This window comes from Terrapene carolina, unplaced genomic scaffold (genome assembly GCF_002925995.2).
Source record: "Terrapene carolina triunguis isolate 2854851 unplaced genomic scaffold, T_m_triunguis-2.0 Scaffold374, whole genome shotgun sequence".
Taxonomy (NCBI): Eukaryota; Metazoa; Chordata; order Testudines; family Emydidae; genus Terrapene; species Terrapene triunguis.
The window spans coordinates 12,981,964-13,001,126 of NW_020664725.1; positions in this window are offsets into that span (position 1 = coordinate 12,981,964).

Here is a 19,163-nt window from a genome sequence, read left to right on the forward strand (position 1 = left end):
TCATCCCCATCCCCAGCCAGAGCCCTCACCCCCACACTCCTACTCTCACCCTGAGCCCCTCCCACACCTGAAACCCCTCATTCCCAGCCCCAGCCAGAGCCCTCATCCCCCCGCACCCTAACAGTCTGCCCCAACCCTGAGCCCCCTCCTGCATCATGAACCCCTCATCCCCAGCCCCACCCCACAGCCCTCACCCTACCCCTCTGCCATAGCCCTGAGCCCCCTCCCACACCCCAAACCTCTCATCCCCAGCCCCACCCCAAATCCAGCCCCACCCCTGCACCGCCTCCCTCCCCCAAACTCCCTCCTAGAACCTGCACCCCTCCCTCCACACCCCCTCCCATCCCCAAACTCCCTCCCAGAGCCTGCACCCTGCACCCCAGACCTCCTCCCCCACCCAAACTCCCTCCCAGAGCCTTGGGCAGGTGGGGGGCGGAGTTTTGGGAGGGCGGAGTTCTGGGCACCACCAAAATTTCTACAAACCTGCCACCCATGCTTGCATCTTTACTCAGGCCTGAGGATGGATTTGGTTACTTGGACTATACAAGATCTTTGGAATCAATGGGTGTTAGATGCTTAAATACCTTTGAGGGTCTGGTCTTTTTTCCCTAACTAGAAGGTTTCAATCCTGGGAAATCTTGAAATACGTAATCTTTGTGCATCTGTCTCCATTCCATTCCATTCTGCTGCAGAATGGAGTCCCTACCTTCAGCTTGGCAGTAAGAAGTCTTGTGCAAACACAGAAATCAATGGCAAAGCTTTTACTTTCCCTCATGTGAGCATTCAAACTGTAAATTTTGATGTAACCAGACTTGTAGTTACATAAAAGTTCTAACTGCTGTTTATTGACAAACAGAGCTGAAATATACAAGCTATCAAAATGTTGGATACATTTCAGGATGCAAACATTTAGTCAATATGGAATATGTCTGTCTGCAAACCTAGAGAGAAAAACATAGTGGAATTTCCAAAGCAATTTAATAACTGTTTCTTTCCTCTATTTTATTATTCCCCTTTCTCATAATTCAACTTCCTTTCCAGTCTCCCAATATGAATGATCAAATTAAAATGTAAAGATTTTTTCCTCTTTTTTTAGATCTGTAACAAATATATTTTCTTCTTAATGTCTATCAGCCACAATCTCTGCTAAGATCATTAACTGTAAGACTGGGATTTGAATGATTAGTTTTTCAAAGGTCTTCTCTTCCATGTAATATCTTCAATATAATCAGATCCAGTGCTGTGTCATTCATGTACTGGAAAGGTATAGCTGTTTTATGAATCCTGAAGTAACTAGTAATGAATCACTGATCAAGGACCTGATATATGCTTAAGTCCTGTTGAAGTCAATAGGAGAGAAGTATGTGCATAGGAATGCGGTTGTTCACAGGCTTAAATTTAAGCATGTACTTAAGTAATTTGGTGAATCAGGGCCTACATGATGGCAGCTACAGCATCTAGTTCATTTCACTCTCTATCATTCATCAGTCTCTTTGGAACACACGGAAGATTTCAATTAAAATGTGGAAGCAGCCCAAAAAGCCTTAAGATTTGTCAGCACTTTAGAAAGAATTGGTGATTATAAAAATACCAAGACTGCATTAAAATAATTAATACAAGAAGAATCAAATGGCCATTCCTCTTCTTTCTTGAACCAGCATTGATTCCCATTTCTGTAGCGATATTTCAGCTAACATTGCTTGACTATTTCCAGCATGGATGAGAAAGCTGTCACATAATGTTTGCAAGGTAAGAAGAGGAGGGATCAGCTTGCATAGAGTGCTAAGAATTGCCAAGAAAGAGAGTCAGAATAGATAAATATGAGTTCACAAATTCCATTCCCTTATAATAATCTAATGTGTTATCTTGCAACATCTATCTCACAATTGTCATCATCATTAAGGCAAATTCCAAAGAGATGTAGCATCTTTGCAGATCAAGCACAATGGACATATAGTGAACAGCCAGCCAGACCATCCTAAAGGACCTAGCTAGAGATCGATCCAGATGGTACTCGATCTGCATCTATCACATCAGCTACCTCTTTATTTATCTGTCTGCAGCTCAACATCAGTTGACTGGTGCCCTTCCAGTTCTTCTTCATATGCAATTAATCATTCATGGTTGTATCACCTTCACTACAATGGAAATTAGATTGAATGAGCCTTGTATCAAATGTTGGGACTAGTGCTCGCTAGTGCATGCTGTTGAAGTTTATTTATATGCAGTTAGATCAAGGCAAGTGTTCCAAACAAGATTTGCTTTCCTGATCGACAAAGCAATAAAGACTTCAGGAACTTTTACATCCAGGTTTGTGAACCTTGCAGGATTTAGTGACAGGTATATAGTACATTTCATCTTGCTACAAAGTAACATGTATTCTGTATAATGACTTGTTTACAAATGTTTCTTCTGAGTGGTAAAACTAGAATGAGCAGATAACCTATCTAGATTTGTTCGCATATCTGGTTATCTTCTGTCCCAGACTGTTACTAGATATACTAGAGAGTACTGCAGAGTGACAGATATTAATATATTCAAAATATTTCATTGAAAGAATTGTGAAAGGGAGCTTGAATGCGCTGAAAAAAGCCAGGAATTCAGAAATAAATTTAAAGGTCCTTTACTTCTTTTTGGTTTCTCCTGAAGGATACTCCTCAAGAAGCACCTTAAAGGCATCTACAGCTCAGTCTGAGGCATTCAGGACTGCAGCAATCCAGGAAATTGCTCCAGCTGCCACTCTATCACCTGTGCTGCCCTCTTTTTTCTTACCAGGGGGATCCCATATACAGCAAGAAATCCTGACAAGGTGGGAAATACTAATTCTTCTTTTTTAAATCCTCCTTGCAGTTTTAATTGGGAAAAGGTATTCTTTGCGTTTTGTCCTGAAGTATTATGTAGTGATGCTGTTTGAGCTTGAACAGTCGCTGCAATCCATCCTGTTGGTAGACGACACTTGTTCCCCATATAGAATGTGTATCAGCTTGCAAAGTGCTTTAGGATTCTTCATAATAAAGGCTGCATATAAATGTAAGATCATTTCTTGTCATGCTTAATTTATTTCTGATGTTTTGGCAGGTTTTTTTTAGAAAAGCACGCCAGTGAAGTGGTGCATTTAGAGCTGTCCTTAATGACAGAAGAAATAAACATGATCTGCTACTTTTATGAATCAGCCAAAGATAAGGAAAAGGAAGAATGTAAAGAAAATTGGGTGAGACTGGTGCTGAGTAAGCCTGAAGTTTTCATTCAGAGTATGGGAAATGAGAGTTTTCTTATTTCCTTTCTGAGTGGCTTTCATTTTTTTCACATCACATGACAGAGATAGAATATCTCCCAAAGCACATAGGAAGCTGAAGCACTGACCATTTCAATGCAAAACATAGAGGCCAATGTTTTTAAAAATGGGGATCTAAAATTAGGCTTCTATATCTATAGATAGATATCTACTTAAGTGACCTGATTTTCAATATGAGCCCCTGCGTGCTGAACTTCAGGCCACTTTTTTATATGAGTTAATTTTTGGCTCATATGTTTAAAAATCTGGGCCACAGTTTAATTGATTATTTTCATTTATGTGGTCTTAAACATTAAACAGCTGAAGCAGAAATGTCTCTGTAGTTTCAGGGGATGAAGTGCCATAAAGAAATGGATGTAGCCAGCGACTGGGACACATTTCTGAAGGAGTTAGCTGAATGCCACCAGCGTGCTGAACAAGCTCTCTATCAGAAGCATTGGGAAGAAATCAAGCAGTCAGGGCTCAGCCGGGATCTAGTAACACCCAAAGACCACTTACGTTCTCTAGATGAAATTCTACATCATTTATCACTGCTTGGTGCTGATTTGCAAATCACAGATTCCCACATCAGATATGATGTCACTAAAAAACAAGATGTGAGTTCAAGGTCTTATTTATATAACTGTAAGTAAGCTGTCACTTTACTAGTTTGTTCTTTTCTCTGTAACAAAAACCGGTTCTGGTCTTGGCTGCATGTGTCAGAAAAACATGATTTGAATTTTCAGCCTTTAGTTTTGCCAAACAGGAATTTTATTTCTGATCCAAAAATTAACCCTGTCACAGACAACAATTTGTGGAAAATATTTTATGTATTGGTGGTACAGTGAGGTAAATCCATCCACAAGATAAGCTGGTTGTAGAATGAACTTCTATGTTTTTTACATTGAAAACTTTCAGCATCTTAGTCTCTTTTACTCAACAGGAAACACAGTCTTTGGAAGCAGAACTAGCTCCAGACTCAGCAACTCAAATATTACAAGCTTCAGCAGTCAAAATAGTAAAGTTAGAAGTTATGAAACAAGTGTGTCTCTATAGAATATTGGATCTCTATAATGAACTCCAGGTATATCCCGTTCATTATTCCTCCATTTCACTACCCTCACATGAGAAGTTAATGCCAGTTTGCTAAGGTCTGCATGATACCTTGAGAATATAAAGTACTACATGAACATGCTAAGGATCATTCAAATTCAGACCTTTTCCAGTCAGAGTTCGAAAATATAAAGGAGACTTGAATCGGCTAGAATTCAGCTACAACAGGATAAAGCTCACTGCATCTCACAGCCACATCAGTGGCACAAGCTAAGCACAACCGGTGGCATTTTCAAAGTATAGGACTTAAGCACCCAGCTCTCTGACGTTCACTAGGAGCTTAGTGCCTAATTGCCATTTGTGCCTTTAAAAACTTCCCCCAACTTCCCAGATCTGTCAACACAGATATTCCTCAGGATGCTTCCTGTCTCTGGTTCATATCTCCACCCGAGACAATCACATATTGTTGCCAGTTCGACTTGATGAGGCAGCAGGAGTTTCTTGGTAGAATTCTGAGACCGCTACTTGCTGACAAAAGTGATAGTATTTTTATTCATTATAATGTAATTGTATTACAGTAGTACCTTGTGTCCCCCATAGTGCTACCCACCATGTATACACAAAGTAAAAAATAGTCCTTGTCTTGGAGAGTTTATCTTAAATAAACAAGACAGAAAAGAGTGAGAGACAGGAAGTATTATCTATCCCCATTTTACAGATGGAAAACGGTGGCTCTGAGAAATTAAGTGACCCACACACAGTCTTTAGCAGAACTCAGATCTAACCCAGATAATCCTGATTCCCATGCCTTAACCACAAAACCATCTTTCCTCCTTCTAAAGCCATGCATGTTTGGGGCGTGGTTTGCCAGGCGTGTGCAAAGTTTGAGCTACTTCTCGCCTCCTTTTGTAGTGCCATTTACATCTATGCTTATTCTATATTTAGGAGTCCATCTATCAACTGTGCATGCTTACTGTGCACACACAAACTCACAAAACATATTCTGCACCCTGATCCTCTTCAGTCAGAAAGCATGGGATAGAACGTGCATGTCAATAGAGTGGGGTTACAGTATAATGTACTCTGCCTCGTGAGTTACACAAGAGCTAGCTATAGACTCAGCAACTCAAATACTCAATGCTAGAAACAAAATCTCCAATGTAGCAGCCAAGGAACATTTATTTTTCCATATCACTATGTTTTCTCTCTTAAGAGACAGACCTGTCCAGAACGTGTGTTAAGGATTCTGAACACTTTACACTACAGAGCTACAGGAGAAACTGTGGCCCAAGAGGTGGCCCAGATTACTGAGAAGCAGCAAGTGGAGAGAGCTGTGGCTTTTCTCCAGAAACACCACAAAGAAGGAGACTTACTTATTGGTTTAAAGGAAGAGTCAGAGACTGAACTGAGGAATATGCAGACACAGTTCAGACTGGAGCTTCAAACCCAAACAGAAGAAAAGGTACAATTGCTATTGTGTTAATCTCTCTCTGTTTATGCTGCTTTAAAGTAATGGGCAAGCACATGTATCTGACCATTGTATCAAATGTAACATTGTTGTCTGTGGATTGCAAACATTTGATTCATGTATTATCCACACAAAAAATGGTAACAAGGATTATCCAGCTTCATCAGGTTTCTGTATTAATAAGTGTGAATTCTGTGGGGCTTTTAATTGTATAAATTCCCTTGACCTTCAGTACAGTTAATTTATTTTTTTCTGTGACTGCTATGGTCAAACTTTTGCAGGCAGAATTTGAATACTTCAGAGCACTTAGTAATCTACAGGGAACCTAGTCTTAAAGAGTTTGCAATGTTTTCTTCCTAGGTGCAAGCCAAGGAAATGCAAGTGATTCAGGAGGCTGAAAGACAGGAGTTACCAAATCATATTGAGCATGTGGCATATTTTATCCTATCTCAGAGACACTTGCGGCAAACAGTAATAGTGCTACAAGACAGCTGCAGATTCCAAAAGGCAGACTTGTGGACACAGACTGAAGAAAGAAACCTGTGCGAGCTTGTCATAGATGTAAAGCCCTTTTTTGTTGTTATATTGCATGTATTTATGTTTTAGGATTTTTCAAGGATTGTTTCCTTTCATAGAAATGGGCAGCTCCAAATTACAGTATATCATATAGTCATTTCTGTAACAATTTACACATGCCAAACTGTACCTGAAATCTTCTGAAAAGTAGTATGGTTTACTATATATGGTGTTGATTTGGGACTCAAGATATCTCCGGTCTGTTCTCAGCTCTACCATGCTTTGTGCCCATGAGCAAGTCACTTTGGGCGAGAGTTTCAAGTGTGGCTTCTAATTCTGGGTGCCCAATCTGAGATGCCTAAGAGGTAACATTTTCAAAAGTGATTTGAGAGCCTAAATCCCATAGAAATGAAATGTGATGTAGGCTCCAAAGTGCCTACATCATTTTTGAAAGTGGGACTTAGGCTCCTAAATCATGTAGGCACCTTTGAAAATTTTACCCCTAGTTGTTATTATTTATATCTGGAAACCCCAACAAAATGTGCAAGTGTTTCCAAACATAAAGGAATACATAATCCCTATCCCACTGAGCTCACAGCCTAAACAAACAAACAGAGGATGAGGGAAGGGGCACAACATATATACGGTTATGTTAACAAATATATATATGATGTGTAAACTAGTCTCAGATTACTCATTAAACTCGTCATTGGTATCAACAAACTTCCCAAGGTGTATTGGAAACTGTAAAAAATAACAAGCTATCACTTTAATAAGAGTGAGGGATTTTTTGATCCTAACTGCAGGATAGGGAGTTCTGAGGGAAGCTATGTGATCTGGATTGTCTGAATCAGGAATCAGCTTGTAGACAAATAGCCTAGAATAAGATGGGGTGAGCTGTGCCTCTCTGTTTTAGGGAGTAGCCTGTTTTATCTCTCTCTCTGGTTTTGGGTCTTGTATGTTATCGTTCTGAATTCTAAGTAATAAAGTAGAGTTACGTTGCAACCTTCCAGCATGAGGGTTTGTTCGTATCTAATTTTTCTGTGTGTAAGCTATGAACATCACACTTCTCATAGGCATTTTGGCAGCAGAGGGGTCATCAGAAGAGACCGGAATGTGGAGAAGGGAGTGGCCTTTCAGATAAACTTAGGAAAGTTCCAATTTTGAGAAGTGCTGAGTGCTCACAGCTGTTGACTTTACCTGGAGTTGTGCATGCTAAGCACTTCTGAAAACTAGCCCCTAAGGCTGGGACTGTCAAATGAGCCTCAATGGAAGTTAAGCACCTACCTCCTTTATTTTTATTTAATAATTTATTTATGTGTAGATTTATGTTGGGCTTCTTTGAAAATCCCAGCCTGGGTTTCTAAGGTTGACACCCAAAAATGGAGGTATCCACAATTAGAAACCACTTATGCAAATGCAGGCCTCCGCCTCAGTTTGCCCATCTATAAAATGGAGACAATAATGCTTTCTCACCTTTGTTAAACATTTAGAGATCTATGGATAGAAGGTGCCATATAAGTGGTAAGTATTATTATCTGCTTCCTATTGTGCTTGATAGAATTTTGGAAGATCCTGTAGTTCCTATATCTTTCTTTAAGTTCTCAGTGAGCTGGCTTCTAGAAAGTAAAATGACCTTCTAGAAAAATAAAAGGAGCAGTGTTTTATACTTACGTTCCATGTTATAGGTGTTGTGGAATATTTCAGGTAATGCTGGATGGCTGTAACACATGGGCTTTTTGTGTTTCAGGGGTCATTGGTTGATGATGGTATGAAGGGCATCTTACATCTATTGAAAGATAACATGGAGTACAAGCTTTCAGGGCTGGAGCTGAAACAAGCTGCCAGATTATTACAACTGAGAGAGAAGCAGATTTTGGAAATAACCAAATGCCTGAAAGACCACTCTTTGGACACGGTAAAATTGAAAAGAAATTATCTAATGATAATGACCAAAATATCCACTCTCAAGCTCTGTAGATAGCCTGCTTGCTTCCAACGTTTTTCTTAACAGCCCATGCAAAATTCTTAGTAACATCTTGGCACTTAACTATAGAGTGCGTGCGATAATTTGAAATGAGCACAATTGTTTGTGCAGATCTGTTTTTGTACAGCTTTATATTGAGCCATGGCTTTGTTTAAAACTTTCAACTTGTGAGAACAACAATTTAAATGGATCAGTATCCGTTTTGTTGCACTGGGCTTCAAATAACCAAAACTGATGAGAGGCTCATGTTCAGTTTTAGAGTTAGGGACGGGTGGTCAGAGCTCCTAGGTTCTAGATCCGGTGTTGCCACTGAGTTCCTGCATGGCCTCTTGCAAGTCACTTAATCTCTCTGTGCCTCTTAGTGCATGCGCAACATGCCTCAAGTGGCACGTGACCAGGATTCATCACCGAATTTGGTCCGGTGGTTGATCATTAGCTTCCCCAGCCTGGGCCACGTACTAACAGGGAGCATAACATGAACACTGATCCATATCCCCCCCTCTCTGTGCCTCCTTTAATGTATCTGTAGAATGGCATTATAATACTTACCTGTCTTGCAGAAGTATTATAGAGACAAGGTGGATGAGGTGAATCTTTCATTGGACCAACTTATAAAAAATATTACCTCAGCCATCTTGTCTCTCTAATATCCTGGGACCAACAAGGCTACAACAGCACTGCAGACAACTTACAGGGATATTGTGAGTCTGCATTAATTTATTTTAACAGAGCACATTGAGATCCTTAGATAAAAGAAGCTAAGCAATTATCTTTGTTACTATTATATAATAACGACATTCTTTCTGTGAATAAAATTCCTGTTTTTCTCTTCTTTTTTTTTGCCTTTCTGTGTGTATACTCTGCAGTCTGTGGATGAAGCTGGCTTCACAGCCAATGATCTACAGGAATTCAGAAAGCAGAAAATAAGGGGACTGAAAGAACAGCTCAAAATCTTCATGGGCGATAAAAGAACTAAGGAGAATACTTCAAGCAATCCTGATCCACTACAGGTAGAAAAACAGCAAATTCTGTATCTTTTCAAACCGAATTGATTGCACCACATGCATGTCCAAGAGTGTAACGATACCTAAGCAACAACTGCAGCCTATATAATATAGATTATACTGTATACTCTGTTGTTGTTTTTATATGTCCCCTTTGGGCTTAATTCAGTCTGATCATTTGGTAACAGAGACTTCAAGGTTGTGATGCTGGAGTTCAGATACTTGTGGCAAGCCCTTAACTGCTCAGGCTACAGTGGGTCATGATGATGCTTACTGCCTCCTTTCTTCCATGCCCCCACTCACAGCTCTGGGAAGTGAGCCATGCTTATATAACATCTAGCTGCACATCTACCCTCAAAATAGGACTTCAGTGGTGCATGTGCCTTGTCCTGGCCATATACACAGGGCTGACTTCTACCACTAGAGAAGAAAGACATTGCCATGTGGGAAGAAAAGTTCGGGCCTTTCTACTCCATGGCATCCCATTCTCCCTTAAAGGGAAACACACAGGTTTTCTGTCATTGGGTTGTCCCATCTCTAGTGACAACCATTCTCACTCTAGCTAGTGCTGCTTCGCACTTGCTCACTCCTTGCCTTTTATTGGCCCTGATTGTATGCAGTGCTTCTAAGTTCTGCCCCATAGCCTAAAACGTTAGGGAAAGTGAGGGCCTCCTACACAATCAACATGTGTAGAGGCCACATTTTTTTGAAACTGGCTCAGAAATAAAGGGCCAAGCCAGATGTGTTTGAATAGAGCTGTATCAACCATCCTTATGACATAATGGTAATGAATTAGCTCAGAATCCACAGTATCTGTCCCAGACAACATGATACAGATTTGGATGTCACAGTGGCTCCGTTACATCATCAGACAGTCAGTTAATGTTTGCATTATAAACTCCAGTTTAAGAGTGGGAGCAGGTATTTCATAGTTTAAGAAATCTAGAGGAAAACTATCTTAACTGCCAATAATCAGAAGTATTGTGGACATCAGTGGTAAATTTTTTACAGGAAGAAATGTAGGTGTTTGACAAAAAACATTCTGCCCTGCAGATCAAAAAATCTACATTGGAAAGAGAAGATAAAATAAGTAAAGGGAATGATATCTGGGAGATTTTCCAAGCAAAGCAGCTGCAGCTGGAAGAATCTCACCAATGCCAAATATCAGATGAAAGAGTGAATCTGCAGTATCAGCTGGATCATGGAGAGCTGAGGAGCTGGTTGAAGAATGTACGCTGTAGTCCCAAAATTTGCATTTTGCAGCATGACGACATATGCAGTGGAATTCCCTCATAGGGAGTTTTTAGATACTTATATTTTTTTAAAGTTCTATATCCCTTAGAAATGATTATGCATACTCCAGAAATGCCATAGATAGATAGTTTTATGATTACCATGTTGCATGGATGAATGAAATTTGTAGAAAATAAGTGGGTTACAGTAGTTGGTAATTGTCCATAAGTAAATATGCACTGGTTGTGAAATTCATTCATATGCAGAGTGATAGTATGATGGTTTTGAGGCGCAGATATAATATGTCTTATAGCAACTGATGCATGCTATTCAGAGGGAGTTTCTAAAATACTTTGAGATATCCTGAAGCCTTATACCAGGGTAGTGTCCTATGGGAGAGTCTTACGGAGTGTGAGATTGTATTTCTCAGAGATCTCACCCATTATGCGTTTTACAAACATTTACATTTTTCTCACAATTCTTGTTAGAAAATGATGAAAGAACACAATGAAACTGTGGCCTTCCTGCAAAAGGCTTTTCACCAAGACCTGGAGAAACTGAGAAGGAGGCTAGAGCCGGCAGAGAAGAAAAAAGAGAAACAGCAAGAAAACAGCCCTGCGTCATCTGCAGCTGCATCCTCATCAGCCAAAGAGAAACCCAGCCAGGCAGAAGACCAGGTTCTATCTCTCTTGGCAGAGAGTAGGTCTGATTTTTCAATAGGAAATGTCGCTGATCCATAACTCCTTGTTGCAAGTAATATGCATTATGGGTGTTATTGATGTTTTAGTAATGAAATAAACATTCAGATCACAAGTACAGTACAGGATGAATGAGATGTTATGTGATCATCTGAAGAGATGCCAGTCTCTCAGCTAGGCAGTAACTGGAAAACACATGCAGAAAGTAAGGGCAGAAAATTGATCACCCCCTGCATTACTAAGATTTAGGTGTGAGAATAGACCGTTGCTTGGATGCCAGCAGTATCTAGGATACAAATAAATTAAATATTTAACCAGGATGAGTTTCATTCACCTCCATAGAGTTGAACTGAATCACCAAATTTTAGAAAAGTTCCCTTTGCACCTGCTATAGGAGAAGTTAACAGGGACTTGAGGGGTACCGGGTTTCACCTTCCTTGGAGCAATGAGCAGAGTTCATTCATTAGGATCGGGGGAATGAATCATTCAAGACCAACTACCTGTGGTTCCAGGGACCACTAGGCAATACACTAGGTCTTTCCTGTCTTCTCTTTGTTCCCTCTTTAGGGAAGATCCAGTCATTTGTTTATTCATTCGTCAATTGCAGGCAATAGGCATTAGCATAATCTCATAAATACAAATAAATGGTCCAGATGATATAAAATCCTTTTCTCTGTGTCACCTACAGTCTGGAATATAAGTAAATCGGGTAAGAGATTGGAAACAATTGCAGGGCACAAAGGCCCCTGAGTGCAGCAGCATATGCAGATTCAGCTAACAAATAAGAATTTGGAGTGTACCATTCACCCAAACTAGCCCCAGTGCACTTGTGTCAGTCCAGTCAGGAACCTTTATGCACTTTCCAGGAGTGGATCAAGATCCATCAATCATCAGAGCTCCACACAAGGATATCCCACCCCGTCCTCTTGATAGACTCTGACCCATTCCTGTTTCTTTAATCTTCCCAAGTGAGAGAACCCAGCCAACAAATCAAACTTTGGTCATCTTAAAACTAGTTACTAATAAAGTAACCCTAGATTATAAATAGAAAAATCATAGCTAGATTATGGAATAAGAGAAGAAAGAATTATGTAAAGCAAGTATGAGCATCTCTACAATTCTTTGTTGAGAATTTCACTAACACATCATGTATGTTGGCCTCATAGATGTCAAGATACTGAAGCAAACTGAACTGTTGTTGGCATCAAGGATTATTCTCCTGAATCCCCAGTTCAGGTCACCTCTTCTGTGTGGTAAGCCCTTTACACAGTTAAGTCAGTACATTTGAATAATATAGCCCCCTGAGAGTCACTTCCTTCGGTATGATTCCATCCATGCTACATCATTTTGTATCAAACTAGTATCCTGTGACCTTTGTATGATGCTTCCCTATCTCCACACAGTAGCCGCCGTGTAGACAACAGTTACATAAATACACGAAGCTAAATTTTGCATTCCTTAATTAATCAAAACTCCCATTAATATGATAGGAAACAGAATTTGGTCCTCTTATAGAAAATCATTTTTAATATATTTAAGATGTTTTAAATCAAATTTCTTTTCTCTTTTCATCAATCAAAATGTATCATTGACAAACAGAATGCCTTTAATAAAAAGCTTCATAAAATTACCAGGAGTATTTTCTATGCACTCCAAGCAGGAGTTGTGGAAAATAAGAGATATTTATTTTACCCATTTTATTCATAACAAACACTGCGGAGAAGAGAACTCTCTTTTCAAGTTATTTTAAAATCTCTTTAGTAACCAGCACTTAGATTTGGGCAAACAATTAAACGGGTTGCTCAAAATATTACCTTCATTGCACCAGTAAATTGTTTTATTCCAGGATATGAGATTCTTATTTGCCTCATGCACACACTGTAAGAGACAGTTATTTTTCACAGTTATATTTTTATATTTATTTGTGTAGATGATGATAAAGCCAAATATAGGAAATCTTCTCCACTTCTCACTCTTCTGAAAGATGTGAATGACCAGCTCCAAGCTCATGCGATGGCAGTTGGGCTTCTGGAAAGCCATCTGCAGGAAAAAGGTAAATTTCCTTCCCGTCTGTTTTTAATGTACATTTTTAGCACAATTCAGTATAACATTGGGAGATCTCTTTCTGTGTAAGCTTAGAGTTGCCTACTACTCATATGTATTGGGATTAACTCATCTCCAGCAGGGTAGATGTCCTAATGTCATTTATGTTTATTCTGTGATGGAAGTATGGACTAATGGTAAATATAGGGGGATCTGAGAGTTTGGGGTCAATTCCTGCCTTCGCCAATGATTTACTCTGTGACCTTAGGCAAGTCATTTAACCTTTCTGTGCCTTGGTTGTATAACAACACTTACCAGTTTTACTGGATGTGATGAAATTTGGTTAGTTGTAAAGCTTTTTGCACTTTGAGATCCTTGGATGGAAGGCATGATACATCAGAGTCGCTTTATTTCCTATTAAACAGTGATGCTATAAACATTAGGAGAAGTATAGTAGATTATTCACTGACCAACTGTGTGCTTAACAAGCCTCGGGCTTTAGTCTAATACAGGGGTAAGTCTGGTCATGTTTTAACTAAGTCTGAGGGCATTGCTGCAGATCTAGCCACCTTCTCTTTGTGACACAGGTTACATGCATAAAGTGCTCTTATTATATACCTTTTAACAATGACTCTCATGCTTTCAAGTAAACAACTTACTTCATTTCTCTCTAACAGGAACCGAAAGATTCCACTGACTAGGGTTAAACAATCATAATGTATAATGCAGAGTCTGAGTGTGCAAATATAACAGCCTCAGAATTAAATAAAATGACAGTAATAAATAGATAATAGACAATTGGGTATTCTATTCTATATAAGTTCTTACACCATGCTCAACACCATAGCATCTGAGTGCCTTCCAGTAATGCATTGAAGGATGTGACTAATATCTGTCACATATTGTTTTCTTTCATCCTCTCACCAGGAGAGAAGAGTATGCAGTGGAATTGTCTTGTTTGGTAGGGTGTTTTGTTGTTGTCTTTGTCATTTCTATTACTAAATGTTGTATAAATAGTCCAGAAAATGGGTTGTGTGTCATTTAAAAGTGTTTGCAATGAAATCAGTCTTTCCCAGAAAGCTCCACCTGCGCATTCTTTTTGTCCCTTAATATTTCATGATAAAAGAAAATGTACATTGGTGCTAAATTCAAACGTAAAATGAAAATAAGTGAGTCTGTTGAAATGCTGTTGTTCTCTGCAGACACAGGAAGTTCTTTTCATGATATATTGGATGCTCTGATGACTCATAAAGGTGAACTAATACCAGTTCATCCCCCAACACTTTCTGCAAGAGAGTTTGTAATATACCAATATGGCATCTCCATTCTCCAGTTTCTCAGGCCTCATATCAATGTAAGTTTAACATACTACAGGAAAATATTTCCATACTCAGAAGGAAGCATGCATTTGTAGAAAAGCACCAATAAAACCCAGCAACATGCTGCAGGAAACCCATCCATTGTAGGTGAAGGATGGATAGAGAATGCTCAGAGAGAGATTCAAAGGAGTCAAAGCCATGTTTCAGCTACAGTAACTTGGAAGAATGGTCATATGGCCACGGTACTAGGCTGGGTCTCAGGGGATTGCGTTCAATTCCTGGCTGTGCCACAGACTCTTTGTGGGACCTTGGTCAAGTCACTTGATCTCTTTGTGCTTCAGTTCCACTATAAAATGGGCATAATATTTCCTTTGTCTATTTGGCTTTTAAAATTTGATACAGGGAATCTCCTAGGCCTGCTCTACACCTAAAACTTAGGTTGACTTAGCTCAGGGCTGTGAAAAATTTCATTGTGCAGCATAGTTAGATCAGCCCTACTGTAGATGCAGCTACAACAGCTTGAGGGGGTGGATTTACTACAGTGATGGAAAAAACCCTTCCATCACTGTACTAAGCATCTACATGACAGCACAACAGTAGTGTAGCTGCAGCTGTGATGCTGTAGTATTTGTAGTGTAGACATACCTTTATATCTGTGTTTGTACAGCACTAGCACAGTGGGGCCCTGATCTTGGTTAAGGCTTCTAAAAGCTACTGTAATACAATAAACAAATAATAATAATGGAGCACTAACCACCAGAGCCGCTAAGTTCGAGTACACTTTGATTTATTTAATTAGAAAATTGGCAAGATAAACTCCAGTGATATGCGAGGACATTTTAAACACTCTCCATTTTCATGCAATATTTGTTGGCTCTGCTTCTATTGAAAATCAAAGCTGACATTTAAATTAATTTATATCCCACTAATCCATCTGACTTTGAAGATATGAAGTACATACAAATTTTTACAGAAACAATTATTTTTCCCTTTAGGCTCCAGAAATTAACCTGTGTGTTGCCTCCAGCATACCTCTCAGTAACACCACAGGCAATGCCTTCCAAAACTCTTTCTTTTATCAGGTATGTCAGCTTAGATCCTTGTCAGCATCCTCAATATTGTCAGATATATTAAATTTTTGGATTAAGGAGTGAAATGCAAATACGCTTCCTATTTATCAAGTCATGGCACATTTGATTCCTTCTAGGAAAATATTGCTTAACAAAGAAACAAAAAATGTCGCTGTGAAAGAACCACCTCTCATCTGCCAGTGATGTGTCCCAGTTAGCTAATCGAGCTCTCTAAGATAGAGGTTATGGGGCTGTGTGCCATAGATGGGTCATACTCATAGCTTGAGAGGGCTGGTAAAATTACTGTATATCTAGCGACAATCAGTTTCAGTTTTCGAAAGAAATCTTTTCAATCCAGATTCTGCCACGCTTACTCACACTGAGTAATACCTTACTCTGCCAATAGCCCTAATTGAACTCAGTGGAGTAAGAGTGCTATGAGTAAGGAGGGCAAAATCTGACCCGTAACTATTACTTATTTCTATATAGGGATTCTGAGGGAAGAGGTGAGGTTTTGTATCATGGTATAGCTGGGAAAGAGGAAATTCCCTAGAAGTCTTCACACCCACTGAAAGAATCTAAAAGTGTGTTTTCTCATGAGAGAAAAATGTAAGGGTACACACCAGCCTGTCCTGAATAAAACCCTTTAATGGTTGCACTTTCTGCATATGTTTATCCCCAGTGGACTCTAAATAGTCTGTCCAATGTCCATGAAAGTAGCAGCCCAGCCACTGTAAACATCACCTCACGTCTCTAATGCTGTCTTGTTGTCTCTGCTCTGGATATTATTTTTTCTTCTCAGATTTCAGAGAACAAATTATTCATTTTAAGAGAGTATCTGGGTTGTGTGGGCAGCTTCATTCTGCTACTGGTGCACTGTCTGGCTCACATCACTGCTGCTGACCTCAGCCATGACTCCAGCCCCGCCTTTCAGAGACTGTTTTATCAGGTATAACGATACACTATATATCCAGTTACATTAAGGCACTAACTCTGTGCAACGATTTACCTTATTAAAACCAGGGCTCTCTTTGGCACCTTATGGCATTGCTTGGAATAATAAGCAGTAAGGAGGGAGGTGGGATAAGATGCTTACCTGTTGACTGCAATGCAAACAAGTTTCCTGGAGAACATTAATGGCATGGTATCAATAACATATGATGATCATGCTGGAGACGCTGTCAACAGAATGCTGGAAAAGTATCCAAAGAACACGGCTTCAAACTACATGGCAGCATATTGTAAAGCAACAGAAAGCTCCAAAGCAACGTATACTCATCCCTTCAGTACAAATGATACTGATTCAGAAATATCTGCAACATGCTTCTGTCACTGGGTGGTAGCGTTGGGGACAACTATATTTCTAGCAACCTACTGCCACCGCGGTGCATGGAAGTCTCAAGTGGTTGGGGAAATGTATTCAGAGTTCTGAGCTGGGATATCATTGCAAAATAAGACCTGCATATTGCCACTCCTGGCCCAGAAAATTTAGCCACTATCTAGTTCTCTTTGTGTGGGATTCAGCTTGGGCCACTGGAGATTCATAGAATCCAAGGCCAAAAGAGTCCACTGTAATAATACAGGCCATAGTACTTCCCCAAAATAATTCTTGTTTGAGCTAGAACATATCTTTTTTTTAAATGATCCAACCTTGATTTAAAAATTGGCAGTGATGGAGAATCCATCACAATCCTTGGTAATAGTTCCAATGGTTAATTACTCTCACTGTTAAAAATTTAGCCTTATTTCCAGTCTGAATTTGTCTAGCTTTAATTTCCAGACATTGGATCTTGGAGATACCAGTTATCCACCAATATATCTCCTCGGGCACACAAACGGAGATGTGATTCCCCAAAGGATTGCCTGCAGAAGGCTATCCTTGGTGCTCACGCAAAGGTTGGACTAGCAGCATTGCCCAGATCCCAGCACCGTGCAAATACCTCACATGGAACTCTGCTGGTTCTGCTCATGCCTGACCTGATATTCTAATCATGAGTGTCTCCTGAAGAGAGACTGTTAAGAATGCCACATTAACCCACATTGTGTGGTGCATTTGTGATCTGCACATACATTCTCAAAGGACTAACTTAAAGCAAATAAACTAATTTCTTTTGTGATGTGAATCTAGGCTTCCAGAGCTGAAAAGTTATTGTTCTAACCCGTTGTCCATCTACTCTTCTTTTCCTCTCCCTTCTCCTTGTTAATTATTACTTTTATGAATGTTAGCTTTAAATATTTCTTGGACAAATGCATTCAGGCTTTTAAAAATAATTTATCTCCACGTCTAGGCACTAAAGGCCTGTCTCAGTGAAATGTTCTCCCTTAGACTCCGGATGCCAGCAGTTCTCCAGGACAATAAATCCTCTGTGAAGATAAGTGAGATTCTGTTGAAGGGAGAACCATTTTCTGAGGAGAAACTAAATCTCATCTCTCAGCTTTTTGATGCAAAAGTAAAATCCGCCAGAGAGATGGAGGTGTCCGAGGAGGTAAGTAGAAAGGTTATGAACCCTGGTATGTTTCAGTGTCCCCAACCTTCTTACTGCTTCACAGACTGGAATTCTAAATCAGATCTTAAACTCACATTTCCCACATCATTGCTCAGTAAAATCAGCCTTGTGCAGAGGGCCAGCACTAGCTCTAGGCACAATTTAAGCTCTCAGGTGGGACTTAAATGTAGGGTGACCAGATGTCCCGATTTTATAGGGACAGTCCCAATTTTGGGGTCTTTTTCTTATATAGGCTCCTATTACCCCCTGTCCCAATTTTTCATACTTGCTGTCTGGTCACCCTACTTAAATGGTGCACAATTCTGGCTCTGCACAGAGGTGAATTTCACCCTAACTGGTGTACATATTCAATATAGTCAGAGGCCTGCTCAGTGCTGGGCCTGCTAAGACATCCTTAGGGTTAGGGTTAACAGCAGTGGAACTAAACCAATTGTCCAATCTGCACGGTGGGTTTATTTAAAGCTATTGTCACATACATTTCAGAACTAAAGCAAGCAACAGTGTCCCAAAGGCAGACAAATCCCTGCTGCATTCAGTGTTTAAAGAATAAATGTGACATCTTAGCATCCAGGTCATGCAATTGAACATTAAACACACTGTAAATCATATGAAGCTTCTAATCCCAGCAGCTTCCTTTGGTTTTCCATGTCAAATGACCTTTGCTGGCTGACTTTCATTAAAGATATTTGCTCAAAGAAAAGACAATATAAAGGTCTCTTTCTATCCAGTTTTCTACCAGACTAAATAAGGCCTGTCACAATGTCTTTGTTGTAGGGTTTTTTTAAACAAGCAGTAGATGAAATCCTCAGCTGGTCAATTGCAGTCACTGGAGCTATGCTGACTTACATCAGCTAAGGATTTGGCCCAGTATTTTTTTAAAGGAATGGTAATTCTGTTCATCTGCTTGCTTAGCATCTTAACATCACGTTACATTCTCAACGGACAAACGTACAGAGATTGACTAGAATGACTCATGTTTCATTAGACTTAG